Below are 14680 nucleotides of genomic sequence, written 5' to 3' on the forward strand. Positions count from 1 at the left end.
CACAAACCGCCCCCTGCAGTTTTTTGCTAGTCTTTTAAAACTGCAGTCATTGCATTGATTTTATATGTTGCCTTGGCTGATTATTGATTTTAGTCATTGCATTGCATTGCATTGATTTTATATGTTGCCTTGGCTGATTATTGATTTTAGATTTTAAGTCCATAATGAAAATATTTAGGTGGTGGTAAAAATTATTATAATTTTTAAAGGTTCTTTAGCAATTAAAACATTATCTTAAAAATTCTGAATTGTGCTTTTTTGGGTTTTCATTATGAGGTGTTGGCATAGGCTGGTATTTTAAATTTTTTATGTTTATTTTCTTCATCTCTGAAATTACTTTATTTCCTAATTGAATTTCTTTGCTCAGGTCTTTATGGAAACTTATGTTCCCTGACACCTCACTAACCATTTCAGGCTCTGGTAGTTGTTAGTGTTGTCTTCCAGAGTGGCCATGGTTCCCTTCAGTGACTTAAAGAGAATTAGTAAACACTCATTCTATCCTATTTATTTCTATGTTGAGTGGTTAATTAGAGTAAACTAGGAGTTTTGGAATTGGAGTTGTTAAATTCTTTGAGTTCTGAGAACTTAGAGAATTTTTTGTATAGATAACTTTTATATGATAATAATCCCTTCTGGTATCTGTAATAATTCTTGGTTTTTCTGTATTAAAGAATATAAGTTTGGCTTGGTTTACTTATGAATAATGCAGTTTATGTAAAATGATTTTGTGAAATGAAAACTCTCTGTCTTGATCTGGTATTAAAATAATCCATAAAGTATCTACACACAAAAGAAAATTAATGTATGATTCCACTTATATGAGGTATCTAAAGTACTCAAACTCATAGAAACAGAAAGTAGAGTGGTGGTTGCCAGGGGCTAGGGGAGGAGGAAATAGGAGTTGTTTAATGGGTGTAGAGTTTCGGTTTTGCAAGATGAAAAAGTTCAGGAGATCTGTTGCATAACAGTATGAATGTACTTAACCCTATTGAACTGTACACTTACAAATGGTTAAGATGATAAATTTTGTGTTATGTATATTTTACCACAGTTAAAAGTAAAATATATATATTAAAAATATGTTTTGCATTTATGAGATGAGGAAGCCAGTTACAACCAAGAAATGTAAAATATAGCTTAAATTTCTGTTGACTTCAGATTAACAGAATCTGTCATTCTTTTAGTCTCCTCGTGTACAGCATTCTTCACTTTGCACATTGTACTTGAGCGTAGTTCCTTACACCATCTTTTTCCCCACTTTCAACTACCCAGCACTCTCACATTTAAACTTCTTCCTCAAATTGCTTGCTTCATGGATTAAGAACAATTTTTAATGTGAAACAAACCATAACCAAAGATAAAGTAGGAATATAATGTGATCAGCTGCTTTCTTTTGATCTGGTGCTTCTACTTGTTACTAGGGACATTTAAAAAAAAACATGGAGCAGCCTCTGTGTGTCAGGTACTGTGCTGGTGTTTCCAGATATGTGTTTTGAGAGTTGATTATTTATCAGAAATGGACAAAGGTAACCAGCCTTAAAGGAACTTCTGATTATTATTTTTTAAGATGCTTTGGCCATGGGAATATTTTTCTTCTTGGGACAAATTATAAATTACTTAATAAGGATATATTCTTAAGAGTACATTTTGGTGTTAAAAAGTATGTTTACATGTGTTTTACTAATACAGGGAATTAATTCTCAGTATGTGGATAGCTATAATGTCTCCAAAGTGTTCATTATGCCAGATTTGTCAGATTTATATCATTGAGGGTAAAGCTCAAGAGAGTATATATTTGCTTTTAACTGCCCCTCACTGTTCATGGCCAGTGTGGTACATCCTAGTGAAAGGAAGACCATGCATCAGAATGTTTGTTTTGAGCATTTATTTTTAGCAGCAGATCTAGAAATTATATTTTTATTTTAGGGTATATATTTTTTATTTATTATGAACATTCCAAGACTAAATAATTTTAGACATGCGTATGTGAGTGCATGTGTACATTGCATGCACGTGTGTATGTGTATGTGAGAGAGTGAGAGACTGAGTCTGAGACTGTGTGTGAGAGAGGAGAGGGAGAGAGAGGGAGAGAAAAGAAAGAGACATTCCCTTAATAGCAGGAGGGGTAGAGGCTTACTCAGTCTATTATCATAAAGCTCTGCTAATGTAGCTTCTGAGTCATGTGACTGCAGAAAAGGCTATTATCTCAATGAAAAGGAAACCGGGTTTTAGAGAAAGCAATAGAATAGAAGCAGGAAGAATTTTCGAGTGTTCCACCATGCTGGATTGTCAAAGGGGGATCTGTCTGATCAGCAGCTAAAAAAGGATTTGTGTGGCTAGTTTGTCAGCTATCGTTAGAAACAAATGATAGAGGAGATAAGCGGCGGGGTGCTCAGCATGTGCTTAGGTTTACATCAAGATGTAATGTTGGTTTGGGTTAACAGAGGAGATTGATCTCTGAGGCAATAAATTTATTGCTAATTGTGGGGGTTTTTGTTTTGATGAGTGATGTATGGTATTTGTATTTACATCACTGGTGAAGATAAAGAGAAGCTGCTGAGCTCTAATATGAACTGCAGAAGCTGTGGACAGTTACAAGGTGTGTTTCAGAAGTGCTCTGACTTAATATTTGGTAATGTTCTCGGAATTCTGTGTGCTTGTGGATTGGATGTGCGGTGCGTTGTAGAAGGGAGAACTGAGCGTGACAACCAGGCAGTGATAATGTTCTCAGGAACACATAGATACAGTGTGACCCAAATTGATTCCGTGGTCCTTATTTCTTTTGTGTTTGTTTAGTGTTTTTAAAATATTCCTTGTAGTTTCTTTATGTAGCCAAATACAGTGTCACGCTTGTTTGTAGGAAATATTTTGGTAAGCATTTTCTAAAATTCAGGAGGAGAATCTTAATTTTTTAGATGCAAATCTTAATTATTAAGGAATAAATATAACTATAAGCTTTATCTTTCTACCTTTATACTTTTTATCCTTTTCTAATTTCAAGCTTAAAGGGGAGCTTTATGATAAATTTGAAATTATTTAATTTTTGATTACATGGTAAGTACAGCTTTTATTTTTGGTGGAGGCCTTGATTCAGTGATTTTTTTGTTGTTGTTATATATAGTGCCTAACTTTCTCAGATTGATCTTACGCTACTGTATGCAGAGAGCTAAATAACATACAGTTAATCTTCAGACTGTACTTGTCTGCTTTTGCTCATGTTAATGCTATTAATTCTCATAGCAGTCTGTACTTGTCTCTTAACCTTGGAAAATGTAGCACTTGAAAGTCTGAGATTGGTGAAAGATAATCAGAAGCATTATCTGAAAAGGGTTAACAATTACACAACATATATTCGGAGAATGATTTTGCTAATGTTTTTCATTTAACTTCTAGAGCAGATGGGCTGAAGTGTATGTATGTTTCCAAATCACATATGATTTTGAAACTAAACTATACTGTATACAGTTCCCTTTTGAAATTGAGGTTGGAAGAGGTAAGGAATGTATCAGGCAATTTCTAAGGTGTATAGACAGTTTAACAAAGAATTAATTCTCGCTGTCTTTTCTAATAAAAGATGAGAGCAACTCAAACATAATTTTTAATTATACTAAGTGCAGGAGATTCTTCTTTATATCTACAAGCCATATCTTAGCACAGTATAGTTTAATAAATCATTAATTTTATTAAATGGGATTTTCTTTTAAAAAGCAGACAACGCTGGCACTTTACATAGAAAAACAACTTGGTTCAAACAAGCAGTTAATTTGGGATTTTTTTTAACTATAGTATTCTCCCACATTCTTTTTTTTTCTTTTTTTCATTTTTTATTTTCACTGCTCTTTCAGTAACTCTCGCGTTCTTGTAAGTAGTCTGTGAGACAGGGTTACATACCATTTTCAGGGTTACATACCATTTTCCACCCAGAAAGCACTAGCACCATATGTTAAATATTTTGAATAATAAAAGTTTCAAAGTTGTATTGTTTGAGCTTTCTTTGTTTTTCTTTATTTTATTTTTAAATTTTATTTTGTTCCCTTATCTAAGCCTTTGAATGAGCCAAGACTTTTGTAATAATTAAAAGGTATTTTTATTGAGCACCTATTATTATTACAAGCCACTGTATGAAACAATATGGGAACATGAAGACAAATAAGATATTTAATCCAATAAGTTAACTTATAACTGGCATTGGAATCCAGCCTCAGTAAATGTAATTATCCTGTATCTTATAGGAATTTAAAATGGCTAAAAGGAATAAAACTTATCTGACTGTTGAGAGACTTCTCTGATTTTGTGAATGACGTTTCATATGAGCAGATTTGGATGGTAGTTTTAACTGGTCTGCATCCATGCCATTTCATTTTCCTTTGTTTCAGAACAGAAATACTTTTTTTTTTTTTTAATAATCTTCTACAGCTAGAGTAGTTTTTATTCCTGATGGTTTTGTTTTTCCCCTAGGACATAAAATATCAGTCCTTTGTAAATTTAAAGTATTTTCATAAACAGATTAACATACTGAGTTATCTAAACAAACAGTATTTACTTTTAGAGGTTGGGGAGTGAGGAAGCACCCCAGTATTATTATCAGAGTTAAGAGGTGCAGGTGTTGAAGTCCAGGTAGCGTGTAAACAAGCCAGATGTCTAGCTTGCAAATCCTGCTACACTTCAGAATTCCAACCACAATAATTAACCACAAATATTATAATCGGGTCTGATCTTGTCAGGCTGAGGGGGTTTGTTTCTTGGAACGAATTTTAATTTGTAGAATAGATAGGGTAAGAAAAGGTAGAATTAAGTGTGATCTTAGTATTCAGTGTTGTAAAACTCAGTGAAATGTGTTCATAGGACCTTTTTGTTTTTTGAGAAGGTAAAAGTTTGGGAAGATTTAGGCAGGATTAAAGTACGGGGCTATATTTTAGAGACATATGAATTCTGTGGAAGCCAAGGGAATATAAGATTCAGGAAGTGGAAAAGCCTGTGTAACAGCCAGCAAATTTTCCCACGGTACCTCTTATAGGATTTGCTCTAAAAATTATCACTCAGAAATGCAGAAAAAGGTTTAGAATCAGTTGGCTTATCCATTTCTCTCACAGGTGCTTTGGTCCTTGTCATTAAAAAGGTAAGACTTTGCATTTTTTAGCATGCGTTTTAGTAGTGATGGCTCTTTTCACCAGGTTCATAGTTAACATGCAGGGTTATGGCTTGTAGTAATCACTAATATAGTACAACATAAACATACATTTGCATTATTTTAATTTTAAAGATAACATGGTTATTGCTATGTATGTTTTATTAAAGATTTTATAAGAAACACCAAACACTATAATCTTGACATTGAATGATTGTTTCTTCTTTAAAAGTCAGTCAAGATTAAGAAGTATGTTGAGATAGAAGCTAGATGTTTGGTTTCATCATTTTAGATGTCAAATCCAATTACAATAGTAAATTGATTGGCTAGAATAGTCATAAAAGCATACTATGAGGCTTATGTTTAAGATACCTGTTTTGTTTTCATAAGTCCTTAGACTGTAGTCAAAATGAATGATAAATAAACATAGTATTGAAACCGTAATAGCCTTTTTATTTTTAGTTCTACATTAATTGGTTTTTCCAAATTTTGCTTTCATGTTTTAAATGTGAAAATGTCCATTTTTATATGTCATTTTTACATATGCTTATTAAAAATTAACTTTTAAAGGCTTTGTTTTTACTTTTTCTTTTGATGAGGAAAATGACTTTTGCAAAACAATTAACGGTAGTTTTAAAGCTTATCTTTTATGTAGAACTTACATGCCAGGTCCTGTTCTATGGACCTTACTTATATTAATTCAATTCCTGTTTCACAGTTGACAGAGATGGAGACATGGAGAGGTAAAGTCACTGGTCCAAGCTCACACAGCTAATGAGTCAGTGGTGCAGGATTTCAGCCCAGGTAGTTTGCCTTGAGAGTCTACACTCTAAATTACTATGTATATTGAGTTCAGATGATGCTGGGTTCAGTTAGATTTGCTGATTTATTCTAGAATGAGGACAGGATGAACATAACGGACAAGGAGGGAACTATTACAGTTGAAGTGATTTTTTGTTTTTTAATGTTTGTACTTTAGTGAACTTCTGTTTCATTTCAAGTATGTTAAGAGTAAGACATTATTTAAAGAGTATTCGGTCTGCATTGAAAAGAAACGTATTCATGAACATTAACTCCCAGCTAATTCAGAAATCTGCTTTAGAGGAAGGAGAATGAAGGGGAGAGCATTAAAATTGGGATAGCAGAGATTGTTAAAACAGAGTGACTATGAATTGCCATGAGATTAATTGGGTGGGGAGAAGCTTTGTAGTTCTGGGATCTGAAAGAAGTGTGTTGCATATTTTCTTACTTAGTTTCTTTTCCTTTTTCTTGGCAAATGGAGAACTTGCTGCTTCCAAGGTCCTTTACTCACTGCATTGCTATGATGGAGCATTCAGGTATAAAAACCACAGAGAATCCAAATAAAGATCCTTGTTTACAGATACCAGGGATTCCATAAAGAGGAGGAAGGTATACAGACCCTTCCCAAGCCCATAGTCTTTGAATCAGTAACTACAGATTAGAAGCAATTAGAAGTCCACCTTCCTTGGTAGGACATAAGAGCCTCTTTCACTATCTGGACCTGCCCCTCCCACTTGGAGAGTCTCACCTAGTCCCATATTCTACCTTTAATGTAATAGCATTGATTCTCCTGATTTCACAGGAGTTATGTTTTATAAAGTTGTGGGAAACATTGAACTGGCGAATTCTGAGGCATGGCTCCTAGTGGAAAATTGAGGGTTAGGTTCCTGCAGGCCTCTGGTCACATCATCTTAGTCATCTGATCAATACATAACCTTATGTGTATTTCTGTTTAAAGACAACTTATTTAATATGTAAGTTACATAATATTGTTGATTCATTAAGATTGCACTCACAGTCAACAGCAATGTGACTCCTGCCTGAACAAAGCTTGTCTAACATTCATATTTTCTCATAAGGCACATCATAGCCTTCTGGCACTTCGGAACCCTCTATAGCATTCCAACATCACGCTTGGGGGCCATTTTCAACATCAGAAGAACAAAAATGCAAAAAATGTGGACCCAAAGAGACTGCAGAAAGATACTTGCTTTACAGTATGAGAGCTGAAACAAGACAGAGCGTCTCCTGTTTGAATAGGGAGTGTTATTTGTGGAGTACCTACAATGGGCCAAGTGTTTCAGATAATAATGACAATAATAATGAAGGCAGCTTATTTTTATGAGGGTGTTTCTGTATACCAGGCCATGTACTTTTCTGCTTTATCTCATTTAATTTTCATTCAAACTTGTGAAGTAAATGTTATCTGCAAATATTACAGACATGGAAACAGCTTAGAAAGGTTAAGTACCTTTCCTAAGGTTGTGCAGCTAGTAAATGGTGGAAGCAAGAAAGGACTCTGAAGCTTGTTATTATCTGGAGGTTCAAGGCCATGTTAGGAGATGCAGTCAAATAGGGCTGCCCTTCTCAATAGAGCTTCTTTGTTGGAAAGGGGTAGAGGGCCACATTTCCCCAAAGCCTTTGTGTCTGTGTGATAGTCTAGATATGGAAATCTGGAAGGATTGGGCACAAGAGATTATTTCCTGTGTGGAGAGGTTGGAGAATCACGAACTTGTTGACTGTGGTAGCAAAGGTGGTCTCTTAGTCTGCTTCTGCTCTGCCTGTCATGCCAGCTAACCAGCCTGTTCACACTCTCACTGTGTATCTTTTCTCTGCCTTGTAACTTTGGCTCATTCATTGCTTCTTGTAACTTTATTATCTTGTGGTTTCTTCCTATGTGTCTTTTTAGCTGTTGTTTTCTCTTCTCACTGAACAGTTCTCTCTCTTAATTATCCCAAAGACTGAGAGAACCTGATTGAGCCAACCAATCACCATTGTCTTTGTCTGGATAGAACTTTTGTGCCAAGCCATCCCCCTAGACCCTGGCAACCTGTAGATTGGATACCTGAATCAAGTGCTGGGGGGCAGTGTCTCATGGTGTTGTCAGGGTGTCTTCTGTGTAAGGAGATGGAGAAAAGCTGCCTTATATCAGCAGGTTGTGGGTCCTTCGAAAGAGCTGTGGGAATGGATTGTTTGGTCCAGAATAGAGTGCAGTGGAGTCTTGTACTACATGACATTTACCAAGAAGATCAACAAAGACTGTAGGTCTTGTGTTTCTTCATGCCTAAAATTTGAAGACCAATTTAAATTCTCTGGTTTTTCTGCTTGGTGGTTGGTAGAGGTTAGTCTTTCATTTAGATGATAAGTTGTTATATATGTTTATCAGAATGAACCATTGTTCAAATATATTCAGTTACCGTTGCAAGGCCGAAACAGAATTCCTGTAATGACCTGTTTGAGGCCCCTTCTGTCCTACCTGGTTTGATCTCCCATCACCTCCAGATATTTCAATTCCCAGGTAAACTCAAGGCAGTTGAAATTATATTCTGGAACACAGTCTTCTAAAGTTGATTAGAAATGTTATCAGAGTACCTAGGATTAAGTAGGAAAAGGCAAGGTAGTGGATGTAAACAGAAAGTTGTTTCTTATACAGAGGTTAATGTGAGCAGAACACAGCAAAGTAAGAGAAATCAACCCAACTACTGTGAGACACAAAAATCTATTGTTTCTCTAGAATAGTGGGTCAAGATTGCAGATATGGAGGGAAATGGGGACACAGTTGAGCTTATGGGGGCCTGAATCTGTCCTGAATGTCTAAACCATCTAAGTTCTGTATAATTTTGTGGTTTGGTCAAGTAATGTACCATATTTGCTGTTGGTTATGGTCAGTACCTGGAGCTGCTGAGAATGGTTTGGGTGCTAGAAATGAACAGAAGCACAAGTCACCATACTCCAGTGACATAACTCAAGGAAGATTTGGGTAAAGGGAAAATTCATACTTCCTTGGTCTCCAGGAACAGACAGTCCACAGACTTTGAGGATGACATGTTCGTCTTTTCAAATATGTTTTACCTAGATCATTTCCTTGTGTTGTTGGCAACTTTCCTGTTACGTATTTCTAGATAGTTATTTAATGGCATTTCTTAGACAATGGGAAGAATTGTGCAGAGCATGGCATTTGCAGTCAGAGCTTGGTTTCAAGCCTTGTCCTGTGATGTAAGAGCTTTGAGACCTTGGAGAGGTCACGTAACTTCTCTGAATCTGTTTTCTCCTCTGTAAAATAGGAACAATATTTACATTGTAGAGCTCTGAGAATCAAATAATGTCATGCATAATACATTCTTCAACACTATACTAATTACTAAGCACCTAATATATTGTTATTTTGTTTGTTTTTTAAACTGCATATTTTGTCAGTGTGGCATCTCTTGTCTGTGAAATATTCCTTTAACACATGTGGTGTATTTTCTCACCTACGTATGTTTCCTCTTCCTAAGTAGTTTAAAACACACACACACACACACACACGCGCGCGTGTGCACATGCTTATTCATTGACTAAGTTATCCATGAACCTGTCATTTCTGTCTTCTGGAGCAACATGGAATCTCATATTTCTATCTTAATCACATATTTTTAATTTTGCCTTTGTTTTGTGGTCTGTGGGTACATTTGTTATTTTTAGTATCAAGTCATTTGGCTAAATCATATTAAATTGCAATCACCTAAAATCCCCTGGTTATTTTGACTTAAATGACTGTCATCTTTGGTTTCCCTTACTTAGAACGTCACACAGTTAATTTTTTTTTTCAACCTAATGGCAAGTGTGTGTGTGTGTTCTTGGAGTAGTTCTGCTGGCTATGAAGAGTACGTAGTAATATGCTAAAGCTTTGTAAACTCTTTTTTTGTTGTTTTGGAAGATGGAGTGTTGCTCTGTTGCCCAGGCTGGAGTGCAGTGGTGTGATTTTGGCTCACTGAAGCCTCCACCTTCTGGGCTCAAGCAGTCCTCTCACCTCAGCCTCCCCGGTTTGTGGAACTACAGGGGCATGCCAGCATGCCCGGATAATTTTTGTATTTTTTTTCTTTTGTAGATACAGAGTCTCACTATGTTGCCCAGGCTAGTCTCAAACTCCTGAGCTCAAGCAATCCTCCTGCCTCAGCTTCCTGAAGTGCTGGGATTACAGGCATGAGCCATTGCACCTGGCCCTAAATTTTAACAGATACAAAACTATAAGTTTATACTTAAAAAAAAAGGAAAATACTGGGTGGAATTATTTACTTGAGATGAGACATGCACAGTAAGAAGTTGAGAGAGTAGCAGTGCATCAGATAATGAGGCAGTGTCCTAGAGGTAAAGAGTACAGGCTTAGAGTCAGACAGCGCGGGTTCAAATCCTGCTTCTGTCAGCTGTTGGCTGTGTTTGACCTTAGTCATGTTACTTGGATTTTCATTCAGGGAGTAATAATAATTACTTCATACAGTTAATTGTGAGGATCAAATAAAATAATACAAGTATACTACTATACCATAGTAAATATTCAATGATGCTACCTATTTTGGTGAAGTAGCTTCAAACTTGATAGCAGTTTGTAAAGCAATTTATTCCATGAATATTAAGTACTTGTGCATCAGGCATTCTAATAAGGGCCTAGGATTTTTTTACAATGAGAAATACTTCCTTTCTGTCTTTCAAAGAGCTTAAAATATGGTAGGGAAAAGGCATAAATAAGATAGTTATGATATACATGATTAATGGTAGAGTTATATGCAACTGTTCTTCAGTATTACGGGGGATTGGTTCTAGAAACCCAGTGGAGACCCAAGTCCACCAATGCTCAAGTCCCTTATATGAAATGGCATAGTAATTGCATATAATGCACATCCTCCCATATACTTTAAATCATCTCTAGATTACTTATAATACCTAATACATTGCAAATGCTATGCACATAGTTGTTATATTGTACTGCTTTTCTATTTGTATTACTTTTATTGTTGTTTTTTTCTTTTAAGTTTCAAATTTGAGATTGGCTGAATCTGCGAATACAGAACCACAGGTACGGAGAGGGCCAACTGTATAGGCGTTTAGAAGACAGAAGAGGGGAATTTAATCTTGGGAGGAAGAGTCAATGTGAGCTAGGTCTTAAAGATGAGTGGGAGTTACCCAAAAGGACAAGATATGTGGCTTATTGCATATATGACAAGCAAAAGAACTTAGGTAAGAGCTGGTATGTAGTAAGTGAGGAACCATGTGCATTTATAGTTCCTGGGCAAACAGAAAAGGTCAAGAAATGAACCTGGAGACAGAGGTATGGGCTAGATCATAAGGCACCTTGTATTACGTTTGAGAAAGCACAGACTTCGTCTTGGAGGGAGTGAAGACCATTGAAGAATTTTAATCAAGGAAGTTATCTGGAAATAAGGAGACTTATTTTGGATAATCCAGGTGAGAGGTGATAAAGACCTGAAATAGAAGCAGTAGTGATTAGCAAAGTGATAAGAGGAGAGACTTGAGGATATTGGAGAGGCACAGTTATCTTATTGATGATTTGACAGGAATACAGAAGTATAAGGAGGATGTTCAGTGGATTGACATCTTACACATGGGGCATTTTGGGGGCGGGGAATAAAAATGGATGTGTTTAATTTTCTGAGTAGTCACTTAGCAGGCGGCATGATTTTTAAGGTGAAAGCTTTGAGAGGTGAAGGCTGGAAAGATGTGGGAAACCCGTAGGGATAACTGATACCACCAAAGATACTATAAAGCAGCAGTTCTTAATCCTAGTTGAACATCAGAATTATCTGGAAAATTTTTAGGAAAAAAAATTTGTTTTTTGAGACAAGGTCTCACTCTATTGTCCAGGCTGGAGCATAGTGGTGCGATCATAGTTCACTGCAGCCTTGATCTCCTGGGCTCAAGAAATCCTCCTGCCTCAGCCTCCCGAGTAGCTGACACTACAGGTGTGCACCACGATGCCCAGCTAATTTTTGATCTTTTTGTAGAGACAAGGTCTTGTCTTGTTGCTCAGGCTGGTCTCTAACTCCTGGGCTTGAGTGATCCTCCTGCCTTGGCCTCCTAAAGTTCTGGGATCACAAGTGTGAGCCACCGTGCCTGGCCTAAGAGAAATATTGATGGTCATACCACACCTCTAAAATTTCTGATCTGATGGGTCTGGAGTGGTACCTGGTTATCTTGGATGTTTTTAAATATTTTTTTAAATTTTTTATTATGGTAAAATATCCATACAATTTGCCATTGTAACTATTTTAAGTACACATTTTCAGGAATGTTAAATACATGAACAGTGTTGTGCAACCATCACCATTATTCATTTCTAGAACTTTTTCATCATCCCAAATAGAAACCATTAATAACTCCATTCCCTCCCACTCCCCAGCCCCTGATAATCTATATTCCTCTTTCTGTCTCATAAATTTGACCAGTCTAAGTACCTCATATTAGTGAAATCATTCTTTCATTTAGGATATTCTCAAGGTTCATCCATGTTTTAACATGTATCAGTACGATACTCCTCTTTAAGGCTGAATAATATTCTATTATATGTATGTGCACCTTTTGTTTATTCATATGTTGATGGACATTTGGGTTGTTTTCACCTTTAGCAAAGCCTATTCACCTATTATGCTGCTTAGAGCATGGATGTACATATGTCTGAGTCGCACATAAAGTTCACATCTTTTGGGTGTGGAGGTAGAATTGATGGATTGTATGGCAATGGAAAATGAAAATCAGATGGTTTTTATCTATGCAGCCATGGTTGGGAACCTAAGGTATAGAACAGGGGTTCTTAATCTGGAGGATCCATAAATGGTCTTAGTGAGTTAGTGACATTTTGGAAAAGTTGTATGTCATATTCTGTATGTGTGTGCTTTTACTTTTTGGCCTTGATCAGGTACTCAGAGAGGTTCATAACCCCAAAAGCTGTTAAGAATGACCGGAGAACCTAATTTTAGGGACAGGCAAAGGATTTGAGTAGGCACCTCTCCAAAGAAGATATGCAAATAGCCAAATAAACACAAGTAAAGATGCTCAATATTGTTATTAGGGAAGGGCAAATCAAACCCACAATGAGATATACTGCTTAATATCCAGTAGGATGGCTATAACTTAAAAATAAAACAAAAATAACAAGGTTTGGGGAAGATTTGAAAAAAAAATGGTATCCTTGTTTATTACTGGTAGGAATGTAAAATGGTGTAGCAAGTTGGGGAAGTAGTTTGGCATTTCTTCAAAAAGTTAAACGTAGAGTTACCATATGACTCACCGATTCCATTCCTAGCTATATATCCAAGAGAATGGAAAGCATATATCTGTGTAAAAACTTGTACACAAATGTCCATGATAGCATTATTCATAATAGCCAAAAAGTAGAAACAACCCAAATGTCCATTCACTGAGTAATGGGTAAACAAAATTTGGTATAGCTATACAATGGAATGTTTGGCCATAAAAAGAAATGAAGTACTGATACATGCAGCAGTGTTGCTGAGCCTTGAAAACATTATGCTAATTGAAACAAGTGAGACATAGAAGGCCACATATTATTTGATTCTGTTTATATGAAATGTTCATATTAGGTAAATCCATAGAGATAGAGAGTAGATCAGTGGCTGTGAGGGGCTGGGAGAGGAGAGAATGGGGATTAATTGTATGAGTTTGGGGTTTCCTCTTGGGGTGATGACAATGCTTTGGAATTACATATGGTGATGGTTTCACAACCCTGTGAATACACTAAAACTACTTTTTAATGTATATATTAAATTACTGCATTTTACGACATGTGACCTCAGTAAAGCTGTTAAAAATAATTTTTAAAATAGAGATGAATGAGGAGAGAACTGGCCAGATGGAAACCTGGATAACTTCAAAAAGGAAGAAGATCCCATAAAAGAGATTGAAAAAGAATAATTATGTAAGAGGAGGACCTATAGATTGTTGTGTCATGAAAGCCACAAAATGGAGAGGTTAAAGGAGGAACCACGGAAGGGGTGTGATTTTTAACTGTGGTAAACACAGCAGAAAGTTTGGTAACAACATACAGTATGCCCAGATTGCTGTAGGTTGGCATTTGAATGTCATGGAAGACTAGGGAGGGCAGATTTAATGGAGTAATATGGGAAGAGATACAATATCTTTGGGTCATAGAGTGAGTGGAAGGGAATAGGAGAATAATCTACATGCCTGTATTCCCTTATTTGCATCTCAAAATTCAGCACACTGAAAATGGAAAGGTTTTTTGTAATTCATTTGGCAGTAAAACCTGACCTGAATGGATGTGAGATGATTTATAATCATCATTTGTTTCATTTAGTGTGAATATTCATACATTTCACTGCAGAAATAATACTGAATTTGATTATAGAATGCTTCTGTAGACCCTTCTGGGGTTATAATGAAATATGGTATATGACATGTATTATCTTTTTTTTTTTAAACGGAGTCTCACTCTGTCACCCAGGCTGCAGTGTAGTGGTGCGATCTCAGCTCACTGCAACCTCCGCCTCCTGGGTTCAAGCGATTCTCCTGCCTCAGCCTCCTGAGTAGCTGGGAGTACAGGCGGACACCACCATGCCCAGCTAATTTTTGTATTTTTAGTAGAGATGGGATTTCACCATGTTGGCCAGGATGGTCTTGATCTCTTGACCTTGTGATCTGCCCGCCTTGGCCTCCCAAAGTGCTGGGATTACAGGCATGAGCTACCGCGCCTGGCCGACATGTATTATCTTTCTA

At 36.4% G+C, this 14680-nt stretch overlaps 1 protein-coding gene across 10 annotated transcripts in view; it reads left to right on the forward strand.

The window, feature by feature from the left end:
* NCOA2 (nuclear receptor coactivator 2) overlaps positions 1-14680 on the forward strand; it is a 295300-nt gene that overhangs the window by 156830 nt on the left and 123790 nt on the right. Inside the window, exon 1 of one of the 10 annotated variants that reach the window (XM_055349622.2) lies at positions 1957-2599. The exons of the other annotated variants lie outside the window; for them this stretch is intronic. The gene's annotated coding sequence lies outside the window, so the exon portion shown is untranslated. Of the gene's footprint in view, positions 1-1956; positions 2600-14680 lie in introns of those variants that run through there. 10 annotated transcript variants of the gene reach the window in all.

Source organism: Gorilla gorilla, chromosome 7 (genome assembly GCF_029281585.2).
Source record: "Gorilla gorilla gorilla isolate KB3781 chromosome 7, NHGRI_mGorGor1-v2.1_pri, whole genome shotgun sequence".
Lineage (NCBI taxonomy): Eukaryota > Metazoa > Chordata > Mammalia > Primates > Hominidae > Gorilla > Gorilla gorilla.